This window comes from Phocoena sinus, chromosome 5 (genome assembly GCF_008692025.1).
Source record: "Phocoena sinus isolate mPhoSin1 chromosome 5, mPhoSin1.pri, whole genome shotgun sequence".
In the NCBI taxonomy this organism is placed as follows: Eukaryota; Metazoa; Chordata; class Mammalia; order Artiodactyla; family Phocoenidae; genus Phocoena; species Phocoena sinus.
The window spans coordinates 39,621,399-39,644,945 of NC_045767.1; the positions used below are offsets into that span (position 1 = coordinate 39,621,399).

The following is a 23,547-nucleotide window of genomic DNA, read 5'->3' on the forward strand; positions in this document are numbered from 1 at the left end:
GGGCAGGAGGAGGGGCAGGAGAGGGAGGAGGGGACGGAGGAGGCGGGCGCTGAGGGAGAGCGCGTTGGGCAGAGGAGGATCGCGAGCGCCCACTGCTGCCCGGCCCGCGCCGGTGCTGCCCCGAGTCGGGTCCGCTCGGTGACCTGCTAGCTACTTAGCGCTCGCGGCGGCGGGTCTGGGCTGAGGACTCCCGCCGATAGGTATTGAAAGAGTCAGTCCCGCCCACCTGACACGGCAGTTCCTCGGGTTTTAGTCCCGGGAGGCTGGGGGGTGGGGATGGGGGCTTGGGGAGGGGACCAGCGCTACCGGGAGGATGGAGTCTGTTGTGGTTTGGGTGACTCTGCCATCGCTGCAAACCTGGGAAGTCCTGTCTACTCCGTCACTCTTGCTAGGGAAAGGTAGGTCCGAACCCCATCTCTTCCTCCACTTTCCAGCTTTGCAAGGTCCCCGATACCTGCGCTCCTCCCACGTGCGTCAGCACGGCCGGTTTCCTTCCCGGCAGGTGCCCTCTTTAGGCGTCGGTGCTCCCCGCGCCGCCCAGGAAGTAGGGGAAGCCATCCTCACACACCGCAGCCCAACCGGGACGCCAGTGGCTGGGCACCCCGGCCCAGGATCAGCGCGAGCAGCCGGCTCCCAAGCGCTCCGTGTCGCCATGAACATGCCCTCCAGCTTCGGTTTCGCGTCCGCGAGCCGATGCCGGTTCACCAGGGGAGCGCAGAGCGTTCAGCTCTGCCTTTGCTAGTGCACCAGGATTGCAAATGTCAGCTCTGAAATTAAGCAGGTCTCCCTGCCCCCTACCCCGCGTTCCTGTGGCTGGGAAGTTTTGTGTGAGAACTAGACCGGCCTTCAGTTCAATTTCAGATTTAAGGTTTCCAGGGGCCTGGAGTTGGAATCTCCTTGGAAGCTGGGCTTCCTGCCTAGCCGAGCCAAAGCAAGTCGCCCTCAAAGGCAGATCAGCAAACACGTAAAAAAAAAAAAAAGAAAGAAAAAGAGAAAAAAGAAGGAAAGAAAAAAAGAAAAATGCCAGGTGAGCGTCAAAGTAATTTATTTTAGATGAAATTTCAGCAGCTCTTCCATATCTTAAATATTGGAAGATAAATACTTGGAAGAATTCGAATCTGTCCTTTAAGTTTAAAAAAATCTTTCATTAACTTTGCTTAGATTAAAAATACTCTCCCATCTAAGTAATTAATGCTGTAGGAAATTGACCCCTTTCTCACGTACTGTTACCCAGTGCCCTTTTACAATAGAAAACAAGATAATGACCAACATTATCTTGCTGTCTAATAAAGCTAGTAGCATCTGGGAGGCCAAGGCCAAGTCTTATTTTGGAAAATAAGCTTTTAGGGGTTTTAATGACCCTGGTTACTTCTTTGAGCCAGACTAATTTTGACATGCCTATTTTAGATTGAAAAAAAAAAAGAGGAAAAGAAAAAGAAAAAAAAATATATATATATATGTTTTAAAAAGTCACTTTAATCAGACTTGTGGTTAGGGGCTGAGATTGGAGGAAGGTGGTCAAAAAGTACAAACTTCCAGTTATAAGATAAATAAGTACCAGAGGTATAATGTACAACATAATGACCATAGTTAATTAACACTGCTGTACGGCACATAGGAAAGTTGCGAATAGAGTAAATCCTAAGAGTTCTCATCACAAAGTGAATTTTTTTCCTTCATTTGTTTCTTCTTTCCTTACTTTTTGTCATGTGTATATGAGAAAATGGATGTTAGCTGAACCTATTGTCGTAATCATTTCACAATATATGTAAATCAAACCATCAGGCTGTGTGCCTTAAACTTACACAGTGATGTATGTCAAACTTATACAATGATGTATGTCAATTATTTCTCAGTAAAACTGGAAAAAGCGAAGTCAGTTGAAAGCCCCACTTTGAAAAGCCTTAACATTCAAATTTACATTAGCTTTAAAAGAAGTGCTTTTTCCCCCCTATTCTATGAAGCCGTGTAAAATCATGTATGAGGCTGTGTGGGTCAAGTGGTAGTTTAAGATATACCCTTGCCAATTACTGGTGTCCTTAAGCTCCTACCAGAGGCTAAGCCCTGCACAGACCATGAGTTCTTCGAAATAGGGAGCGGCTTTGATGTACTAAGTTGGCATGATTACTTTTCCTTAAGAGTTCAAAGTGCTTTTGTGCCCATAGTCCGAATTTCGCAACTCATTTGTAAGATGTGAAGGGAGGCTGGCAGTGATCCCATTTGCACCCTGGGAGCCAAAGTCGGGTGAACTGATCTGCTTAGTTCCCCACTACAAGTCCAAAAAGGGAACTAGAACCTCAGGCCCCAGCCTTGAGTCTCTGTTACAAGCTTCACTTGCACCAAGTGACTCAAAGCAGATCTGGCAACTGGCAAGAGTTTAAGGACTGGAATTTTAGCTTCTTTCAATTTTTGATTTTAGCCAACATTCACTGATCGATGGTGAGTATTCTTGTGCTTAGATAACTAAGAAAGAGTTAATTGGTTATTTTGTTATTTAGCATTTTTGTCTTTGCCAAAACATTTGTCATTTCTCCTGAACAACCTTCCCTGACCTCTTCTGGGCCTGAGTTAGGTTTTCTATCCAGGTGTTTATGTATCACCAGAACTCAGCTCTGCTATAACAACACAAACACTGTACTGAAAATATCTGCTTAGAGATCTGTCTTCCCCACTAGGTTAGAAGTGCTTTGAACATGGGGAGTACAATTTAGTTATCTCTTCCAGAAACTTGCATGGTGTCTGAAACATAGTATACTCTCAAAAAAGATTGTAAACTGAACTTCCCTGAAGGAGTCAGGGTTTAGGTCAGATGTGGTTCCATTTTTCCATTTCAAAGCTATCAGTGTAAGAATGGATGGTCATAGGAGACACAGTAACAGTCAACTAGAAAAGTGGGTGTCACTCTCAGATGGGTGGCCTAAGACCTTCTTACTCAGTGTCATCAACTAGAAAATGAGAGGGTGTTAGTAGGTGATCTCTCAGCTGCTCATATTCTAAGATATCAAAGTCTTTATAGAGCACCCAGTAGGTATGTGTTTACTACTATGCCAGGTACTCAGGAAGAGATCGCCACTGCCCTAAGGGAGCAGAAAATCTTATCTCAGGAGAAACAAGACTGACAGAACCCATTTTTACCAGGACTCACTGGCATCAGTTAAGTTTCAGACTGTGTCCTGCAGAAGATAAAGGCTGCAGGAAAGAAATGGAAGCGGAAGTAACTGGCCTGTGTTGGATCAAGAATCAGGAATACCCCCAGCTGAGACTCATCCAAGGCTTTTGTGCCAGGTTCTGTACAAAGTGAATGATATGAACCTCACCATTTGTTCTTTCATCGACCTTCTTGGAAACCATGATGTCCACATTTTACAAAGAAAAAAAGGCACAGAAGTTTAAAGTCATGACATGAGTGAGTGGGAGTAATGAGGGCACCAGAGGAGGAAGTGATTTATCCAAGGCAGCTACCCTTCCAGTAAAACTTAGACTCCTAGCCCATGTTCTCTGTACTTGAATAGTTTGCTTATGTTTGTTTTTGGTATTTTTGGTTGTTTACTTTCCCCCAAATATGTGATGGAAGAAAGAGGTCAGGAGAAGGGGAGTTGGAGAGAGAGAGAAAGAGAGAGCTTGCTTCCTTGGAGCACCTCCAGGACCCACGGTCACTCTACCTGCCTGGGCTCAACCTGATTTTATCTGTAAGGCTACCCTGCACAGCCTCAGCCTTTCCTCCCTTAATAGCCGTTTGACTCTTTCAGGTTAATAGCATGAATATTAAGGAGTCCAGTGGGATTCTTTATAAGCAGAGGAAATAGGGACCAGGTTAAAAATCCAATTTTAATAAACTTCTCAAGTCCTGATTTAGATAGAGCTCTAATGGCTCTCAGTGCTGAATCATCTTAAAAGTCAATATTTTGGGTTTTTTTTTTTTTTTGCGGTGCACGGGCCTCTCACTGCTGTGGCCTCTCCTGTTGCAGAGCACAGGCTCCGGACGTGCAGGCTCAGTGGCCATGGCTCACAGGCCCAGCCGCTCCGCGGCATGTGGGATCTTCCCGGACCGGGGCACGAACGTGTGTCCCCTGAGTCGGCAGGCGGACTCTCAACCACTGTGCCACCAGGGAAGCCCCTAATGTAGTTTGTAAAAGGTCCTTGCTGTATAGAAAGTTTGATGGGTATTGTTTAATTGTAGATTGTGCGTTCCTGTCTTCATAGGAAAGATCACATGTAAAACTGATAAAAGCAGATATGAAATGCCACCATCCACAGAGCTGGTTGGGTAGAGGAGAGGGAGTTGGGTTTGAAAGATAATTTTCACTCATTTGACCAAAACAAAGAGAGTATGATTACACTGTGTGGAAATGGTATCCTCAAATAACTCCTCTAATTTGATTGTGCTGAGGTCTAGAATTGTTTCTATATCTTTTGACTTGCTAATTAGCTGGAGCAGACGGCTTGTGAGAGAGAAAATGAGGGTCATATCCAGAAAACATGTAGGATTGTGGTTCCTTCCAATCAGCACACCCATCACACGCCTCCCCCAACAGCCCGACCAACTCCCAACTTTATCTATATGTCCTTGAAAACGTTTCACGCCTCTGTGATTAATAGATTATTGGATGTTTTGCTGAAAACAGAACTTTCATCCCCTTCCCGATACCAGATGTATTCTTGGCACATGTGGTTACAGGGTTTAGTTCTAACTTTTGCCTTTATAGGACCTATCCTTCACCAAAATGAATTAATTAATTAAAAATTAAAATTATATTGCATGACTACATTGGTGTAAAGAAGAGTATATTCTTCTTTTTTTTTTTTTTTTAACATCTTTATTGGGGTATAATTGCTTTACAATGGTGTGTTAGTTTCTGCTTTATAACAAAGTGAATCAGCTATACATATACATATGTTCCCATATGTCTTCCCTCTTGCGTCTCCCTCCCTCCCACTCTCCCCATCCCACCCTTCCAGGCTGTCACAAAGCACCGAGCTAATATCCCTGTGCCTTGCGGCTGCTTCCCCCCAGCTATCTACCTTACTACGTTTGTTAGTGTGTATATGTCCATGACTCTCTCTCGCCCTGTCAAAACTCACCCCTCCCCCTCCCCATACCCTCAAGTCCGTTCTCCAGTAGGTCTGCGTCTTTATTCCTATCTTACCCCTAGGTTCTTCATGACATTTTTTTCCCTTAAATTCCATATATATGTGTTAGCATACGGTATTTGTCTTTTTCTTTCTGACTTACTTCACTCTGTATGAGAGACTCTAGGTCTATCCATCTCATTACAAATAGCTCAATTTCATTTCTTTTTAAGGCTGAGTAATATTCCATTGTGTATATGTGCCACATCTTCTTTATCCATTCATCCGATGATGGGCGCTTAGGTTGTTTCCATGTCCTGGCTATTGTAAATAGAGCTGCAATGAACATTTTGGTACATGACTCTTTTTGAATTTTGGTTTTCTCAGGGTATATGCCAAGTAGTGGGATTGCTGGGTCATATGGTAATTCTATTTGTAGTTTTTTAAGGAACCTCCATACTGTTCTCCACAGTGGCTGAACCAATTCACATTCCCACCAGCAGTGCAAGAGTGTCCCCTTTTCTCCACACCCTCTCCAGCATTTATTGTTTCTAGATTTTTTGATGATGGCCATTCTGACTGGTGTGAGATGATATCTCATTGTAGTTTTGATTTGCATTTCTCTAATGATTAATGATGTTGAGCATTCTTTCATGTGTTTGTTGGCATTCTGTATATCTTCTTTGGAGAAATGTCTATTTAGGTCTTCTGCCCATTTTTGGATGGGGTTGTTTGTTTTTTTGTTATTGAGCTGCATGAGCTGCTTGTAAATTTTGGAGATTAATCCTTTGTCAGTTGCTTCATTTGCAAATGTTTTCTCCCATTCTGAGGGTTGTCTTTTGGTCTTGGTTATGGTTTCCTTTGCTGTGCAAAAGCTTTGAAGTTTCATTAGGTCCCATTTGTTTATTTTTATTTTTATTTCCATTACTCTAGGAGGTGGGTCAGAAAGGATCTTGCTGTGATTTATGTCATAGAGTGTTCTTCCTATGTTTTCTTCTAAGAGTTTGATAGTTTCTGGCCTTACATTTAGGTCTTTAATCCATTTTGAGCTTATTTTTGTGTGTGGTGTTAGGGAGTGATCTAATCTCATACTTTTACATGTACCTGTCCAGTTTTCCCAGCACCATTTATTGAAGAGGCTGTCCTTTCTCCACTGTACATTCCTGCCTCCTTTATCAAAGATAAGGTGTCCATATATGCGTGGGTTTATCTCTGGGCTTTCTATCCTGTTCCACTGATCTATCTTTCTGTTTTTGTGCCAGTACCATACTGTCTTGATTACTGTTGCTTTGTAATATAGTCTGAAGTCAGGGAGCCTTATTCCTCCAGCTCCTTTTTTCGTTCTCAAGATTGCTTTGGCTATTCGGGGTCTTTTGTGTTTCCATACAAATTTTGAAATTTTTTGTTCTAGTTCTGTGAAAAATGCCAGTGGTAGTTTGATAGGGATTGCATTGAATCTGTAGATTGCTTTGGGTAGTAGAGTCATTTTCACAATGTTGATTCTTCCCATCCAAGAACATGGTATATCTCTCCATCTATTTGTATCATCTTTAATTTCTTTCATCAGTGTCTTATAATTTTCTGCATACAGGTCTTTCGTATCCTTAGGTAGGTTTATTCCTAGATATTTTATTCTTTTTGTTGCAATGGTAAATGGGAGTGTTTTCTTGATTTCACTTTCAGATTTTTCATCATTAGTATATAGGAATGCCAGAGATTTCTGTGCATTAATTTTGTATCCTGCTACTTTACCAAATTCATTGATTAGCTCTAGTAGTTTTCTGGTAGCATCTTTAGGATTCTCTATGTATAGTATCATGTCATCTGCAAACAGTGACAGCTTTACTTCTTCTTTTCCGATTTGGATTCCTTTTATTTCCTTTTCTTCTCTGATTGCTGTGGCTAAAACTTCCAAAACTATGTTGAATAAGAGTGGTGAGAGTGGGCAACCTTGTCTTGTTCCTGATCTTAGTGGAAATGCTTTCAGTTTTTCACCATTGAGGATGATGTTTGCTGTGGGCTTGTCATATATGGCTTTTATTATGTTTAGGAAAGTTCTCTCTATGCCTACTTTCTGGAGGGTTTTTATCATAAATGGGTGTTGAATTTTGTCGAAAGCTTTCTCTGCATCTATTGAGATGATCATATGGTTTTTCTCCTTCAATTTGTTAATATGGTTTATCACATTGATAGATTTGCGTATATTGAAGAATCCTTGCATTCCTGGAATAAACCCCACTTGATCATGGTGTATGATCCTTTTAATGTGCTGTTGGATTCTGTTTGCTAGTATTTTGTTGAGGATTTTTGCATCTATGTTCATCAGTGATATTGGCCTGTAGTTTTCTTTCTTTGTGACATCCTTGTCTGGTTTTGGTATCAAGGTGATGGTGGCTTCGTAGAAGGAATTTGGGAGTGTTCCTCCCTCTGCTATATTTTGGAAGAGTTTGAGAAGGATAGGTGTTAGCTCTTCTCTAAACGTTTGATAGAATTCACCTGTGAAGCCATCTGGTCCTGGGCTTTTGTTTGTTGGAAGGTTTTTAATCACAGTTTCAATTTCAGTGCTTGTGATTGGTCTGTTCATATTTTCTATTTCTTCCTGATTCAGTCTTGGCAGGTTGTGCATTTCTAAGAATTTGTCCATTTCTTCCAGATTGTCCATTTTATTGGCATAGAGTTGCTTGTAGTAATCTCTCATGATTTTTTTTATTTCTGCAGTGTCAGTTGTTACTTCTCCTTTTTCATTTCTAATTCTATTGATTTGAGTCTTCTCCCTTTTTTTCTTGATGAGTCTGGCTAGTGGTTTATCTATTTTGTTTATCTTCTCAAAGAACCAGCTTTTAGTTTTATTGATCTTTGCTATTGTTTCCTTCATTTCTTTTTCATTTATTTCTGATCTGATTTTTATGATTTCTTTCCTTCTGCTAGCTTTGGGGTTTTTTTGTTCTTCTTTCTCTAATTGCTTGAGGTGCAAGGTTAGGTTGTTTATTCGAGATGTTTCCTGCTTCTTAAGGTGGGCTTGTATTGCTATAAACTTCCCCTTTAGAACTGCTTTTGCTGCATCCCATAGGTTTGGGTCGTTGTGTCTCCATTGTCATTTGTTTCTAGGTATTTTTTGATTTCCCCTTTGATTTCTTCAGTGATCACTTCATTATTAAGTAGTGTATTGTTTAGCCTCCATGTGTTTGTATTTTTTAAAGATCTTTTCCTGTAATTGATATCTAGTCTCATGGCGTTGTGGTCGGAAAAGATACTTGATACAATTTCAGTTTTCTTAAATTTACCAAGGCTTGATTTGTGACCCAAGATATGATCTATCCTGGAGAATGTTCCATGAGCACTTGAGAAAAATGTGTATTCTGTTGTTTTTGGATGGAGTGTCCTATAAATATCAATTAAGTCCATCTTGTTTAATGTATCATTTAAAGCTTGTGTTTCCTTATTTATTTTCATTTTGGATGATCTGTCCATGGGTGAAAGTGGGGTGTTAAAGTCCCCTACCATGAATGTGTTACTGTTGATCTCCCCTTTTATGGTTGTTAGTATTTGCCTTATGTATTGAGGTGCTCCTATGTTGGGTGCATAAATATTTACAATTGTTATATCTTCTTCTTGGATCGATCCCTTGATCATTATGTAGTGTCCTTCTTTGTCCCTTTTAATAGTCCTTATTTTAAAGTCTATTTTGTCTGATATGAGAATTGCTACTCCAGCTTTCTTTTGGTTTCCATTTGCATGGAATATCTTTTTCCATCCCCTTACTTTCAGTCTGTATGTGTCTCTAGTTCTGAGGTGGGTCTCTTGTAGACAGCATATATAAGGGTCTTGTTTTTGTATCCATTCAGCCAATCTGTGTCTTTTGGTGGGAGCATTTAGTCCATTTACATTTAAGGTAATTATCGATATGTATGTTCCTATTTCCATTTTATATATTGTTTTGGGTTCGCTACTATAGGTCATTTCCTTCTCTTGTGTTTCGTGTCTAGAGAAGTTCCTTTAGCATTTGTTGTAAAGCTGGTTTGGTGGTGCTGAACTCTCTCAGCTTTTGCTTGTCTGTAAAGGTTTTAATTTCTCCATCAAATGTGAATGAGATCCTTGCTGGGTAGAGTAGTCTTGGTTGCAGGCTATTCTCCTTCATCACTTTCAGTATGTCCTGCCACTCCCTTCTGGCTTGTAGGGTTTCTGCTGAGAGATCAGCTGTTAACCTTATGGGGATTCCCTTGTGTGTTATTTGTTGTTTTTCCCTTGCTGCTTTTAATATGCTTTCTTTGTATTTAATTTTTGACAGTTTGATTAATATGTGTCTTGGCGTGTTTCTCCTTGTATTTATCCTGTATGGGACCCTCTGTGCTTCCTGGACTTGATTAACTGTTTCCTTTCCCATATTAGGGAAGTTTTCAACTATAATCTCTTCAAATATTTTCTCAGTCCCTTTCTTTCTTTCTTCTTCTTCTGGAACCCCTATAATTCGAATGTTGGTGCGTTTCATGTTGTCCCAGAGGTCTCTGAGACTGTCCTCAGTTCTTTTCATTCTTTGTTCTTTATTCTGCTCTGCAGTAGTTATTGCCACTACTTTATCTTCCAGGTTACTTATCCGTTCTTCTGCCTCAGTTATTCTGCTATTGATCCTATCTAGAGTGATTTTAATTTCATTTATTGCATTGTTCATCGTTGCTTGTTTCATCTTTAGTTCTTGTAGGTCCTTGTTAACTGTTTCTTGCATTTTGTCCATTCTACTTCCAAGATTTCGGATCATCCTTACTATCATTATTCTGAATTCTTTTTCAGGTAGATTGCCTATTTCCTCTTCATTTGTTAGGTCTGGTGGGTTTTTATCTTGCTCCTTCATCTGCTGTGTGTTTTTCTGTCTTCTCATTTTGCTTATCTTACTGTGTTTGGGGTCTCCTTTTTGCAGGCTGCGGGTTCGTAGTTCCCGTTGTTTTTGATGTCTGTCTCCAGTGGCTAAGGTTGTTTCAGTGGGTTGTGTAGGCTTCCTGGTGGAGGGGACTAGTGCCTGTGTTGTGCTGGATGAGGCTGGATCTTGTCTCTCTAGTGGGCAGGTTCACGTCTGGTGGTGTGTTTTGGGGTGTCTGTGGCCTTATTATGATTTTAGGCAGCCTCTCTGCTAATGGGTGGGGTTGTGTTCCTGTTTTGCTAGTTGTTTGGCATAGGTTGTCCAGCACTGTGGCTTGCTGGTCGTTGAGTGAAGCTGGGTGCTGGTGTTAAGATGGAGGTCTCTGGGATATTTCCACCGTTTAATATTATGTGGAGCTGGGAGGTCTCTTGTTGACCAGTGTCCTGAAGTTGGCTCTCCTACCTCAGAGGCAGAGCCCTGACTCCTGGCTGGATCACCAAGAGCCTTTCACCCACACAGCTCAGAATAAAAGGGAGAAAAAGTAGGGAGAATTAGTAGAAGTATGAGTAAAGAAAGAAGGAAAGGAGGAAAGGAAGGAAGGAAGAAAGAAGCAAAGAAGGAAAGAAAGGAGGGAGGGAGGGAGGGAGGAAGGAAGGAAGGAGGGAAAGAAGGAAAAAAGACAGAAAGAAAGATGATACAGTAAAAATAAAATAAAGTATAATATAATTATTGAATTAAAAAATATTTAGAAAAAAAAAAAGGGACGGATAGAACCTTAGGACAAATGTTGGAAGCAAAGCTATACAGAGAAAATCTTACACAGAAGCATACACATACACCTTCACAAAAAGAGGTAAAGGGGGAAAAATCATAAATCCTGCTCCCTGAGACCACCTCCTCAATTTGGGGTGATTCGTTGTCTAAAGGAGGGAAGGAAGGAAGGAAAGAAAGAAGGAACGAAGGTAAAGTATAATAAAGTTATCACAATTAAACTTAATTATTAAGAAAAAGAATTTTTAAAAAAAAAGTCATGGACGGATAGAGCCCTAGGACAAATGGTGGAAGCAAGAGTATACAGACAGGATCTCACACAGAAGCATACACGTACACATTCACAAAAAGAGGAAAAGGGGAAAAAATCATAGATCTCGCTCCTAAATTCCACCTCTTCAATTTGGGATCATTCCTTGTCTATTCAGGTATTCCACAGATGCAGGGTATATCAAGTTGATTGTGGAGCTTTAATCCGCTGCTTCTGTGGCTGCTGCGAGAGATTTCCCTTTCTCTTCTTTGTTCTCACAGCTCACAGGAGCTCAGCTTTGGATTTGGCCCTGCCTCTGCGTGTAGGTCGCTGGAGGGCGTCTGTTTTTTCGCTCAGACAGGACGGGGTTAAAGGAGCCGCTGATTCGGGGCCTCCGGCTCACTCAGGCCGGGGGTTGGGGGATGGGGGTAGGAGGGGCACTACGTGCGGGGCGGGCCTGCAGCTGCAGAGGCAGCGTGACGTTGCGGCAGAGGCCGGCGTGATGTTGCACCAGCCTGAGACCCGCCGTGCGTACTACCGGGGAAGTTGTCCCTGGATCCCGGGAACCTGGCAGTGGCGGGCTGCACAGGCTCCGCGGAAGAGGGGTGTGGAGAGTGACCTGTGCTCGCACACAGGCCCTTGGTGGCGGCAGCAGCAGCCTTAGCGTCTCCCGCCCGTCTCTGGGGTCCGCGGTTTTAGCCGCGGCTCGCGCCCGTCTCTGGGGTTTGCGCTTTCAGCCGCGGCTCGCGCCCGTCTCGGGGGCTCGCGCCCTCAGCCGCGGCTCGCGCCCGTCTCTGGGGTTCGCGCTTTTAGCCGCGGCTCTCGCCCTTCTCTGGAGATCCTTTAAGCAGCGCTCTTAAACCCCTCTCCTCGCGCACCAGGAAACAAAGAGGGAAGAAAAAGTCTCTTGCCTCTTCGGCAGGTGCAGGCTTTTCCCCGAACTCCCTCCCGGCTAGTCGTGGTGCACTAACCCCTTCAGGCTATGTTCAAGCCGCCAACCCCAGTCCTCTCCCTGAGCTCCGTCCAAAACCAAAACCCGAGCCTCAGCTCGCAGCCCAGCCCGCCCCGGCGGGTGAGCAGACAAGCCACTCGGGCTGGTGAGTGCCAGTCAGCACCGATCGTCTGTGCAGGAATCTCCCCGCTTTGCCCTCCGCACCCGTCGCTGTGCACTACTCCGCGGTCCCAAAACTCCCCCCTCCGCCTCCCGCAGTCTCCGCCCGCGGAGGGGCTTCCTAGTGTGTGGAAACTTTTCCTCCTTCACAGCTCCCTCCCACTGGTGCAGGTGCCGTCCTTATTCTTTTGTCTCTGTTTTTTCTTTTGCCCTACCCAGTTACGTGGGGAGTTTCTTGCCTTTTGGGAGGTCTGAGGTCTTCTGCCAGCCTTCAGTAGGAGTTCTGTAGGAGTTGTTCCACGTGTGGATGTATTTCTGGTGTATCCGTGGGGAGGAAGGCGATCTCCGCGTCTTACTCTTCCGCCATCTTCAAGGTCCCCTATTATTCTTATTTATTTAAATATTTTCTGAGATATAAAGCTTGTTATTTCTTCTGATTTTAAAAGAAATTAAAACTTTTTTGAGAAGCACTGAAAGTACCTTGGGCTCTCATGACTTCTAATGGAGAGCTTGGCCATGTGTAGATGGTGATATTGCAAGGGATGAATGCTTAATTGATTCTGGTGAAGAATGTATGATAAACCCAATTTCATACTCATACCTTAGAGTCCATTTGTTGTGTTGGGTAAACAGCTCTAGACAGCATACTGCTTTTATTTCTGATCCTATGTCAAACTTTGCCCCAAATTACACACATTAGTGCTGCAAAAATTGCAATATTGCAGGTCCAAAGTGGTCCCCTTGTTCAAATTATTAGACCCTGCTGAGTGCTGGAAAGCCTTCAGGGCAATGGGAAATTTTGGCACTCTCTTTGATTTCAGGTTTGCTCCGACCAAAGCTGACTGATGCTTTGATGAGCAGGTCTTGCTGATTCTCTCTTTTAGGTCTTATTCAAGGATCCTGGGAGGTTCAAACTCTCCAGGAAAAAAAAAAAGGACCTTTTCCTCTCTCTTCAGCCCTATCAGTTCAGTGGAAACATTTACTGGGTACATCCTATATAGCAGCCCCATGGTACGTACCTGGGCTGAGATTTATAGAGAAGAATAAAATGTAATCCCTTACCCGAAGGGGCTCACAGATGAGCAGAACAGAAAAATGACAATTCAGTCTGACGATTCTCATGTGCTCCTGTTCTCTGTATACTAGGAAGGTCAAAGGAACATTTGGGCTGTGATTCTCACACCCTTACATTCCTACCCTGAACTCTCAGCTTCAAGCAGCACATGATATTTCTAGCAGCTCTCTCCTCTCCGAGTCCCCGCTGAAGTCCTCCAGAATGTGGCCTATTGTCCGTGAAAACTGGCAGGGCTGCCTTCTCACTTCTAAGCCTTGTTTTGATTCTATATTTAAAATAGAGCCAGAGCTATGAGAAGAGTCTTGAAAGATGCTCAAGTTCTCTTTCTGACTTTTGCTATACTTTTCTTATAAAGAGTTTGCAGTGACACTCAGAAGAGCTAGCTATATTTATATATTTTTTCTCCTTTATGGTAGCAATATGTATTTCAAAGAACACTTTGAAGCTCAGACAACTTAGCTCTAAATATAAAACAAACATTTTATATTTAAAATGATCAAGCTGACATCTCAATATATTAGTAACAATATTTATTATAAAATGTAAAAATGACTAACCTGCAAGTATGATATCTCAATTCCTTTTTGTAGCTGTCCTGTGACCATGAGAGACCTCAGCAGGGAAACAAAATCTGACCTCTGGTACACAGAAGATGTAAAAACAAGTGGATCAGAGAAGAATTAAGACAGAGCCCTGATCAAACCATGCTTGAATTCCATGTTAAAAAAAATGGTTAACTTGTACAAAGTTAGGAAAATATATTAGACAACATGGGAAATAAGGAGGAGGTAGGTAGAGGTAAATAAAAATCATGACATTTATTGATATGCATTATGCTAGGAGATTCGAATACATTCTCCTTTTATTCCCATTTTGCACATGGACATATAGAAGTTAAGTACGTTCTTAAAGGGCATTACAACTAGCAATGCTGGATTTAGGGCCAGGTGAACGTCAAGTCCTTCTATGTCTTTTTCCTGTCTCATGATGTAATTCTCTCTTTCCTCTCTCTCTTTTTTTCTTTTTCTTTCCTCTTTTACCTGCATGTATGCACTTTAAAAAAGTAGAAAGAAGAGTCCAGTGGATTTTATGTCCTGTCTCCAAATGTAGAAGAAGAGATCTAGGGTTCTCTTCATGCCTAGAAAATGTACTTACATTCTAGGAATTATCCATAAGGTATTTACATCCAATATTCATGCTGTAATTGCATTCAGTAAACTCACTCTAGACTTAAAAGCTCAGTTCTCAGTGTAATTGTTTTTCTCACCCCACATACAATCAGCCCTTTAATATAGTAGCTGTTATGGAGATGTATTTGCTGCAAACTTTATCTCACATTGGGGCCCTTGATTTCATGTGGTGCTTCAGATCTCAGCTCTAGTGTCTTATGGTCACTAGTTCATTTACTCCAGCATCAGGTAGTTTTCTAACTCTTACTCTCTGCCAGGCACAGGGGTGGGCCCTGGAGATACAGGGTGAAGTGGAGACAGCACCTGCTGTCGTCTTAGAGCTGAAAATCAGGAAGCTGTCAGTACATCCTTTGGAGGATTGAATGCGCGTGCCAGCTCTTGCTCTTTATTTGGAGACAGCCTGCCTTTCTGAATTTGTTCCTTCCTGGAAGCTGTTCTGGTTGGTGGGGACACTACCTGTCTAGGGAAATGGATGGACTGATTTGTGAGCAGATTGCAAAGAAGAGTAACTTCAGATGCTTCATCAGCTCTACCCTTCCTCCTCGTGGGAGCAGGATGCCTGCAGAAAGCATCCAACCTGCTCGACTCCTCTGCTGCTTCTCTGGGCTCCTCCCCTGTGGGAGAGAGGTCTTTTCTGGCCTGGGGCTGTCTCTTCCTCCCTACGTAAGTGTACCCAGTTCTGGGGTTCAGCTAGCAGCCCTTTTGGCTCTCATGTGGTACGTTCTCCAGTGTAACTTCCCTCAGTAGTGAAGGACTTATTTAGCTTTCACCTGTCTTGGTGTTTATTGCACAGGCACGGACGAGGGGTGCCACTTATGGAGGTAGATTTAAAATCTCCCAACTGATTAACCCTCTTTCTTTCCTGGTCCTAATTCACTTATCCCTTGCACACAATTAGCACTCATTATGTACTGCCCAGTTCTCTAATTGTTACCATGGCCAAGGTCATTTCCTGGGGTTATTGTATGTCTATTGGGCTCATAGTCTATGCCTTTTAGGCCCTACTCATACTTAGAAAGAGAACATGAAGTGAACTCCTCCAAAGTAAACATTCAGGAGATATCGCAAACCCCAGGAGGGCAGGTTCCAGAACCAGATCGCTGGGGTTCAGATCCCAGCTCTGCAGAATGAGCTCTGTGACTTCACCCAAGTTATTTAACCTCAGTTTCTTCTTCTCTAAAATGGTGAAAATAAAAATGGCCCCCTTCTCTTCGTATTACATGTAAAGCATACAGTACACACTGAATGCAAGCACATTATTATAAAAGGGAATTAAATCAGATGGTCCCGCCTTTCTTAAAAAAAGTACAACAAAACCCATCTACTTTCTTAAGCACCCTAAATGGCCTCTGGATTACAGACCCTTTAAGGGAACAGTTCTTCTTGTGAACTGACAACGTCTGCCCCAGAGGTCATTGCTGCTTGAAAATCATAGCAGTGAAGGGAAGGAGAGTTCTCAAAGAGAAAAGCTTGGGAGTCAGACAAAGCTAAGTATGATTCTCTGCCTTTCAAGTCTATTCACATTTTCCCTCTGAACCTCAGTTTTCCTTCTATAAGATAAACACAATGGTACTTAGAAGACAATGTTTTGAGATTTAGGTAAGATGATGCAGCTAACAGCCACTGACTGTGTGGCACATATATTTTGGTTTTACTGAACACAAGGAATATTCCTTCTGTCACTGATTTCAAGTAGTGCCATTAACCAGAGCTGATGTTGCTTCCTGAGTGGACTTGTATTCACTTGAAAGGCAAGTGACACGGAAGGGGTGGAACAGAGCAAGAGGAAGAGACCCCAACCCCATGGGAAATCAAACTGGGCCATTATCTTCTGAATAAGCGAGAATGGGAGGTGTTTCTTTTGCAGAGAACATCATTCTACGTTTGCTAGTTGAACTCCACTCACAGGTGTGGCATGTTGAAGCATAAAGGAAACTCTCTTTCATCATCCACCCTTGATATATGCAGAATAATGGCCTCCTAAGATGTCCACATCCTAACACCCAGAACCTGTGAACATATGATCTTATGTTATGAGTTGAGTTGTGTACCCTGACTCTCAAATCCATATGTTGATGTCCTAACTCCCAGGACTTTAGAAGGTGACTGTATTTGGTGATCAGGTCTTTACAGAGGGAATTAAGAGAAAATGAGGTCATTAGAGTGAACCCTAATCTGACTAGTATATTTATATGAAGAGGAGACTAGGCCACAGAAATGCACAGAGGGACAATCATACAAGGTCACAGGGAGAAGATGGTCATCTACAAACCAAGGAGAGAGACCCTTAGGAGGAACCAACTCTTCCAACACCTTGATCTTGGACTTCTACCTTCTAGAACTGCGAGGAAATAAGTTTCTGTTGTTTAAACCATCCAGTGTGTGGTGCTGAGTTACGGCAGCCCTAAAAAATGAACACAGTTCCATAAACACTTTGTTGTTGGTTTGCAAGAGAGTAGAGAATTCCTGGTCATTACTACAAATAAGGACATTGACTTTGTGAAGTCACATTTATACCACAGTACCCTGTTTCTGTTCTCTTTGCATATATACTATCTTTTAAAAAAAATTTATTGGAGTACAGTTGCTTTACAATGTTGCATAGTTTCTACTGTACAGCAAGGTGAATTAGCTATACATATACATATGTCCCCTCTTGTTTGGATTTCCTTCCCATTTAGGTCATCACAGAGCATTGAGTAGACTTACCTGAGCTATACAGTAGGTTCTCATTAGTTATCTATTTTATACATAGTATCAATAGTGTATATATGTCAACCCCAATCTCCCAATTCATCCCACACCCCGCTTTCCCCCTTGGTATCCATACATTTGTTCTCTATGTCTATGTCCCTATTTCTGCTTTGTAAATCAGATCGTATATACCATTTTTTTTCAGATTCTACATATATACGTTAATATACGATATTTGTTTTTCTCTTTCTGACTTACTTCATTCCAATGAAAATTCTTAGTGTATTTCTAAAAGACATTTTAAAACAATTATACTCACCACATGTACTTCAAATAATAATAACGTGAAGTGATGGCAGTTGGGTGTATTAGCTATATATTGCTGTGTAACAAATTAACCCTAATGCTAGTGCCTTAACACAACACACATTTTTCTATTGGTTTCTGTGGGTCAGGATGGCTAAGCTGGGTCCTCTGGCTCAGAGTAGCTCAGGTTCTAATCAAGGTGTCTGTCTGAGCTGCAGTCATGCCTAGGCGCAGAGTTGGAGGATCTGCTTCTAAGCTCACTCACTTGGCTGTTGGCAGGATTTAGTTCCCCACAGGTCATTGAACTGAGGACCTGGTTCCTTGCTGGCCATTCTGAGGTTTCCCTCAGTTCCCTGCCGTATGGCCTCCCCATAGGGCAGTGGGCTTCATCTGAGTTAGCAAAAAGCACACCCCAGATGGAAGGCAGAATCTTTTTATAACCTAACCTCAGAAGAGACATCCTGTCACATTTGTCACAAGCAATTTGTTATAAATAAGTAGCTAGGTCTAGCCTATGCTGTAGGGGATGAGGTTACTGGAAATATGAAGTTCAGGAGGCAGGGATCATGACAAGTTTCAAAACTGACTGCAGCAGCAAGCAAGTCCATCAACAAGCAGGCAGCGACATCAGCCTCCTGACACTGCTTGGCTGACCACAATGGCAAGATGCCATCAACTGTGGGATAATCCCAATTTCACAAATATTAAAATGTAAAAAAAACCCCTTAAAGTCAGTGAAATACAGTATGTTATTTCTTAAAATCTTTGAAACGGCACCCTTAAGTGATGTATTATAACGTTTTTTTTCCTGTAATTTTTCACATTACCTTTGTAATTACATGTTATAATAAGAATAAAGAAAGCCAAAACCATTGAATCAAATTTTGAGGTACTTAATTAGTAAATCATTCAGTCATTCAAGAGATGGATACTACTGTGTTCTATGCATGTGAACTAATCCTCAAAATGTTTGATGTACTCAGAGAAAAAGATCATTTTAACTTGACCATCAAGGGTCCTGCTTGACCATCAAGGGTCCTGCTTCCAAATGACTAGTCAGAGAATGGAAAGCCTCACAAAGAGGTGGGATCTGGGCCACATCCAGGAATCATGGGCTTGGTTTCTATAGAAGAGTTTCAAATGGCAAAATTCTCCACTGAATTTACTGAAAACGTCAGAGGAGAAAGAAGCATTTACAGGCCCCAAGTGATACATGAATAAGGACTACATGCTACTTTTAAACTTCTGCATCTCAGTATTAAGGGTTCAGCTAAATTTTAAAGTTTACTTTTGCATTTGTTCGATTATAAATTAATACTTGTTCATTATAGCTAATTTGGAAAATCACAGAAAATTAGAGGAAAAAACAAAACAAAACAATAACACCACTACCCAAAGGCAATTCCTGGATTAAGACTGGGTAGATAATAGCTGAAATGAAAAATGAAATTGAAATTGCCAGTTTGTCCTACTAGGGTATTTCTAAGCCTGTAGCATTTAAAGTTGTTTAGTTTTAACTTTATTTAGCATAACATTTATTGTATATTTGAATTTCTAATTTTTTAGGAACAGGCACAAACAGGGGCCAGGTCTTTGCTTTATATTAGTTTCAGGTGTACAGCATAGTGATTCAGATTCAGATTTTTGCAACTTATACTTAATTAGAGGTTATTATACGAAAATGGGTGTAATTCCCGGTGCTGTACAACATAATGCTGTTGCTTATCTATTATATATATAATAGTTTATATCTGTTAATACCATACCCTTAATTTGTCCCTCTTTTATGAAGTGCCTATTTATGTCTTTTGTCCATTTTTCTGTTGTGTTTTTGTCTTTTTGTTATTGATTTGTAGAAGATCTTTATATGTTTGGGGCAAGTTACTATGCCTCTGTTTCCTTGTCTACAAAATGGTAATGATAATAATACCTGCTTCACATGATGCTGTCACAAGGATTATACGAGTTAATGCATGTAAACACGTAGAACCATATGTGGCACATAGTAAGTGCTCCCCTAAGTGTTTCCTATTGTTATCAGCCAGGTTCCCATGGCTAGCAGGTTGTGGACACAGAACTCCAAAGAAGCTTCTAACTTCCATTCACCAGACATTGTCTTGCCAACAGCAACTTTACACATCTAGAAAGATTGAAACTCACCATAGTCACCCCTAATTGGGCCCACCCAGGGCCCCAGTGGTAGCTTTAGAGGAAAATGCTGGTTGTGATTTTATTATCATCACCACACTATTTTTAAAATATTAAAATTGTGTTTTTCCTCTGAAGAGAACAAGGTAGCTTTTTAATTGAAAATTACTGAAGAAGCATTTATCTCACAGCCACTGTATGGTGCAGTTGGCATTTGGCATGTTGATTCCAAAAGTTTTAACAAAATGATTTTGCACCAGGAGGGTAAAAAAAAAAAAAAAGAAAGAAAAACTCCCCGAACACAGGAATTAAATGTATTAAAAATTAAAGGACACGCAATGTGAGCAATGAAGTATTTTAGGCTAAGTGCCCATCCTGGCTTCTTCCCTTGGTTCACAAGCCACACTTAGGAAAAAAGGGATATTTTTTTCTTTTCTACTTTATTGCTCCCAGGGGCCATGGCAATAGAATTTCTTATAAACAAACAAATCAACAGACTATAATCAGCCTGCCTTGGCTCCTTCCATTTGTGAAATTTTCACAGATAGATTAAATAAATTATTTTTTGAGGAGGGAAGTGTGCAAGGGACCATAATTTAGACCTTTACAACCAAAAATGACAATCTTTCATTTATTATTCCTCACGGAGAACAGCTACTAATATCTTCCTTCTAGGTCCCTTAATTAAATTCAGCTTCTTATTTTTTTCTTGATTCACTCCCTTTTATTCCTGGATTAACCTAGTTCTTCATAGTTGTAATTTCTCTCAGCTGTTAAATTTCATTTACCTCATTTAAATTTCTGGAGGTTTCTTTCCCGAGTGGAAAGTGTTTATTTTTTCACTTCTCTCCCTAGGCAAGAAAACCATCCCACTTAGACCAGAGTTAACTAAGTTATAAATGTTCACACTGAAATGTATTATCCTATATAGTAAGTACATGTGTGAATATAGAGTGATTTTTGGAAAGAGAGAGTGATTGGCCCAAGACTGTCAAGAAAACAGTCTTCTCCATCCTTAAAGTCCCTTCAAAGGGTTACATCTCCCACAAAATCTTGTTCTCTCAACTTCCATAGAATGACTGTGAGGGTACTATAGTAAACTGTGTGGTTATTCCTGATATTTGCTCCCACCTTCCTGTATAGGGTTATACATACTTGCCTGTTGCTGTGTCTTACAGGGCCCCCTGTGGCAAGACTGTACTATTTTGTCCATGGACATTGGCATTGAGCATGTGACATGCTTCAGCCAATCAGATGTGAGCAGATTAGTCTCCTCTGAGGGGAAACTTTCAAAGGCATCACAAGTTTCCACCAACACTCTTGTTCTTCCCCTGTCCCAAGTTCCTTCATTCTGGTTCTAGAATGAGCAGGCAGATGGAACCCCAGGAGCCGAGCTGTGGCCTCCTACATGGGACATGAGCAAGAACTGAATGTCTGAGGCTTGGAGGTTATTGGTTACTTCCTGTCATTGAAACTGTTTATTGACTTGTCTTATTCAAGGTATGTTCCTTGAAGACAGGGAATGCATCTTCTTTGTTGGGTATCTGCATATTTTGGTGCTTGTCCATCAGTAGGAACCAATAAAAGTTTGTTGAATAACTGAACGACTTGATGAAGATCTCCAGCAATAAGCATCTACCCTCTTCTATGGCAGCTATGCCTTTTGGAAAATGTTTCTCACCCTGAGCAGAACTCTGATTCTCTAGGACTTCCACTAAGTGTATCAGTTCTCTCCTCTGGGCTCACATAAAACCACCTGATACCTCGTCCATAAGACAGACCTCTAGTGTTTGAAAACAGTGCTATTCTCCATTTGGGAGATTGTTCCTTTTGTTTTGTTATCTTCCATGCTTTCCAACTCCTCAACCTCCTGGGGGCTCTCCTTTCCAGGTTCAGGGATGTCCCCATGTCCCCTCTAGAACGTGAGATCTGGAATCAGCACCAGCCTCTGTGTGTGGTCAGAGTAGCACAAAGTGAGAAAAGGTCATCTCCTCTCGGGTAATCCTCCATCTGGACTAATTACACTGCATTTAACACAGCCTTTGCTATTCTTGGCAGCCACATCACACTGCTGACTCATATTGAGTCAATCAAATCCCTTAAGCCTTATTCACGAGTCTTTATGACCAAGTTCTGCCCCAACTTGTGAGGTAGGTTTAGGGGACCCAAATACTTTTCCTTGTTAAATTCTTTACCTCATTTCATTTGGTTTGTGGTTTCTGTCTACCTGGGAAAAGGAAAGCTTTGATTTCTGGGAATGGAAACTCAGCTATTAGCCAAGAGAGAGGAGAAACAACCTTGTCTCATCAACTGTGGAATGATTAGAGAGCCCCACTGTCTGGTCCAGCAGTCTGTACTTAACTATGTGATGCAGTTCATTGCCAAGCCTATGGTGTCTTCGCTGAATTTCTCAAGGAGAATGGAAGAATATTGAGAGCCAGCACCAATAAGCAGCTCTACTTATATGTGACAGACTCAGAGTGGCTCCTGTGATCCCCACCTCCTACTAGCCACACCTTTGCATAATTCCCTCTGCTTGAGTGCAAGTGCATCCTCTAATTTGCTTCAAACCACTAGAGTTTGGCAAAGGTGATGGGATGTAAGTGACTGCATGTACACTGTTATATTACATGAGATTGTAATATTATCTTTCTAGGAGACTCTCCCCACTGGCTGTGAAGAAGCCATGAATGTTGTGAGCTGCCCTGTGGAGGAAGCCACAGCAAGGAACTGAGAATAGCAGTTTCTAACTGACAGTCAGTTAGAAACTGAGGTCTTCTGTCCTACAGCTTGTAAGAAATGGATGCTGCCAACAGTCATGTGGCCCTGGAAGAGGATCTTTCCCCGGTCAAAACTTGAAGTGAGGCTGCAGCCCTGGCCAGCACCTCCCTTGCAGCTTTCAAATGAGACTCTGAAATGGAGAACCTAACAAAATAAAGCCTGGACTCCTGATCCACAGAAACTGTGATATAATAAATGTGTGTTGTTTTAAGGTGCTACGTTTCTTGTAAATTGTTACTCAGGGATACGTAACTAATATACCATGAACTTAGGTGATAGAAACCAAATTCAGCTGGATGCCAAGGATATCACGAAGCCCAGAAAACACACACCCATTGTCTTATTTTTGGTAGGGTTGATTGACTTATAGAATCTTTGATGAGCCCCATGTACCATACCACCAGGATGTTAAAAGGCCACCTTAATATCCAATCTCAGACAATAGAGATTTTTTTCTAGTATTTGTCCAAAGGACCTTCTGCTCTTTCATCTCATTCAATGGTCTACTTTTCTCTTTTACTACCTTTGGATTCCTTGGTACTGTACCTGAGTCTGAATGTTTTCTTCCTGCTCTCTGGTCTCTTAACTTTGATTCTCCACTGAAGCAGGGTTCCTAGTTTTGATGCCTCCTATACTTTTATTGAGAGGAATCTCCATCTTGGTTCTGTTATATCTATGTCTTCCTGGTCTGGTTTTCCCAGACCTCCTCCCACCAAAGGAGAAGCATCTAATGTTCTAGACCATTTAATGGTGAAAATCCTCCAGGCAATAGTATGACCTTCAATACAATCTTAGATATTGCTGATGTCAGTGGGGTCACCTCAAGCCATTTCTTTATTTCCACTGGGGTTCTTTTCCTCTTTGAGCATAAACCTGATCATTATCATCATCATATTAAAATTCTGTGTATATCTTCACATATAAAAAGGAACTTGTGAGTACCAATGGCTGGCTAAGAGTCATTTGTATATACATGCTGATGGCCCATTGGTATGACCCAGCCGTGGCTTGTAGTTCCTGGGAAAGTGCTTGAATCCAACTTGTTATCTCAGAGACTGGACGCTGCAGCCTGAGAGAGAAGCTGATGAATGGGCCTTAGTGTTTATATCAGCCATGCTGTTTTTACATGCAATTGAGCTTACCAGAGATAGAAAGGGCTCCTGGATTTCTTTAGACCTAATGTACTTTAAATACTATGTATATAGAGATAGAGAATCCAAGAGCCGAGGTTCTACTCACCCAACCTTGTTCTTTAAAAGCAAAGCAGTCTTTGAGCTTAGGGACACAGGGCCTCCT

General features: G+C 41.7%; 1 protein-coding gene and 1 long non-coding RNA gene across 2 annotated transcripts in view; one reads left to right on the top strand and one right to left on the bottom strand.

Annotated features, from left to right (window-relative positions):
* Positions 1-1,228, bottom strand: part of HS3ST1 (heparan sulfate-glucosamine 3-sulfotransferase 1) — a 31,315-nt gene extending 30,087 nt beyond the window's left edge. The window contains exon 1 of the mRNA XM_032632764.1: positions 455-1,228. The gene's annotated coding sequence lies outside the window, so the exon portion shown is untranslated. The remainder of the gene's footprint in view (positions 1-454) is intronic.
* Positions 321-22,469, top strand: LOC116754276. Its single transcript, XR_004350030.1, has 2 exons — positions 321-398; positions 22,127-22,469. It is a non-coding gene; the product is annotated as an uncharacterized LOC116754276 (long non-coding RNA).
* Positions 22,470-23,547: the final 1,078 nt, after the last annotated feature.